General features: G+C 41.5%; 1 pseudogene; it reads right to left on the bottom strand.

The window, feature by feature from the left end:
• LOC104287467 overlaps positions 1–1,032 on the bottom strand; it is a 20,287-nt pseudogene extending 19,255 nt beyond the window's left edge.
• Between the last annotated feature and the right edge of the window lie 1,392 nt (positions 1,033–2,424).

Genomic DNA, 2,424 nt, shown 5'->3' with positions numbered 1-2,424 from the left:
ACCTGGACAGGCTGGAGAGGTGGGCCCAAGCCAACCTCATGCAGTTCAACAAGGCCAAGTGCAAGGTCCTACACCTGGGTCGGGGCAATCCCAAGCACAAATACAGGCTTGGCGGAGAAGGGCTGGAAAGCTGTGCTGATTGACAAGAAGCTCAACATGAGCCAGCAATGTGCAATCGCAGCCCAGGCGGCCAACCATATCCTGGGCTGCATCAAAAGAAGTGTGGCCAGCAGGTCAAAGGAGGCGATTCTGCCCCTCCACTCCACTCTCGTGAGACCCCACCTGGAGTCCTGCATCCAGTGCTGGAGTCCCCAACATCAGAAGGACATGGACCTGCCGGAGCGTGTCCAGAGGAGGGCCACGAGGATGATCCGAGGGCTGGAGCACCTCTCCTATGAGGAGAGGCTGAGAGAGTTGGGGCTGTTCAGCCTGGACAAGGGAAGGCTTCGGGGAGATCTTATTGTGGCCTTCCAGTACCTAAATGGGGCCTAGAGGAGAGCTGGGGAAGGATTTTTTACTAGGGCATGTAGCGATAGGACGAGGGGGAATGGCTTTAAACTGGAAGAGGACAGGTTTAGATCAAACATTAGGAAGAAGTTTTTCACTTTAAGGGTGGGTAAGACCCTGGAACAGGTTACCCAGAGAGGTTGTTGAGGCCCCATCCCTGGAGGTGTTCAAGGCCAGGCTGGAGGTGGCCTTGGGCAACCTGGTCTAGTGGGAGGTGTCCCTGCCTATGGCAAGGGGGTTGGAACTCTATGATCTTCAAGGTCCCTTCCAATCCAAACCATTCTATGATTCTTTAGTTCTAATCCTAAAGACAGGCTGTAGTCAAGCTAGAATGGGATCTGGAGCTGAGTGGTACTCCTTTTATTTATACACCTCTTCATTTCATTTGCCAAGCTGTGATTAATTTCAAGTTTGTGCTAATGAAACACAGCACTGTCATAAATCCGGAGCTGCATGAGCTCCCATGAATAACGTCTTCATTTGCAAACCATACCTATTTCAGGCCTAACCCTCCTTTGAGCCCATTTTACGAAATGGTTGAAGGTATGTTGTATTTTAGTACATAAAATACAATAGACTACAGACAGGAAATCAGTGAATGAGCTTACAGCAAATAACACACTTAAATGTAGAATGCTTGCCTAAGAATAACCAACATTAGCACAGGGCAACCTTAAGTCCTCCCCTTGTACAGCAGAAAAAAATAATTACAGGAAACTTTACCACTGCATTTGAAGAATTCAGATAATTGCTTTTATTTTTTGGTTTAACTAGGATGCATATGATGCAGGTTAGTTACCTTTTTTTAGGTGCCAGGAGCAAAACCACGGGAATGTTTCTGAATTTCATGCTCCTGGGACCTTCTAATAATCTAAATAGTTTTGAATAATCATGCATCAGGCCCTAAAGCAAATTTACAACCTCATTAAGACTATGAGCCAGTGCACATGTACAACATTAGTTATAATCATGCTCCTCTCCTTTCTGCAGGCCAGTAAATTCATTAGTTATGTATCTTTGCTTTACACACGAGTTATGTCCTTCCATTAGGAAAGAACAAACAGTTATTTGTAAATTACCAAAAACCATGTGTACAATTCTTTTGTTTTAAAACCTTCTTTAGGTGTCTCCTATGTAGTAGGCCTCACATATAGTTCAACATCCTGTTTTAGTAGATTTTGCTTTCTACATATACATTCGTTCTCCTAGTAATAAGATCACTAGTTTTATTATTTCAGTCCACATAGATGTTAGATCATGCACTCATTCTAATCATTTATAGTTCTTCCTTTCTGACATAATTCAGCTGTCAGACACTTAAAGGTTTAAAATCCCTTTGCAACAAGCATTTGGTGCATCCAAGTCAAACCTCCTCCAGAAAATTAAAATTTTCCACAGCTCTTCTCAGACTGGATATATTTGGCAGCAACCTAAACCACATCCTTATGTCATCTTATATTCTAAAGGAACTCAAACAGATTAGTTTCGGAGAAAAAAAATAATTATATAATACATACATACTCCTCTCCAGGCCCAACCTCATTGGGTAAAGCAGTATTTTTGGCAATATGCCTTAACATCTTTTAAAAAAAATAGTGGCTATTCAGGGTTAGCCACTTATTGTTTCCCATAGCTGTTCACTGAATATACTAACAGTTTTCTCGGAATTTGTAAAAAGATAGCCCTTCATTGAGAAGCTCATATTAAAAAAAAAAAAAAAAGGAAAGTAAACTAAAGATTTGAAGAAGAAAAAAAACCCAGGTATTTTTTAAAACATATTTTCATTCTAGCTGAACAGTGACACCCAACAACTTACCAACATAATCTTTGGGGTTTTGCCATTGCTTTCAGTGTGAAGGCAAATACATTTGAGGTATATAGAGTGATGCACTGAATATTTATAACTCATTTACATAC

Source organism: Charadrius vociferus, unplaced genomic scaffold, assembly GCF_000708025.1.
Source record: "Charadrius vociferus isolate BGI_N301 unplaced genomic scaffold, ASM70802v2 scaffold365, whole genome shotgun sequence".
Classification (NCBI taxonomy): Eukaryota; Metazoa; Chordata; class Aves; order Charadriiformes; family Charadriidae; genus Charadrius; species Charadrius vociferus.
The sequence above is the reverse complement of the archived record's forward strand: the minus strand, read 5'-3'. Positions and strand labels throughout refer to the sequence as shown.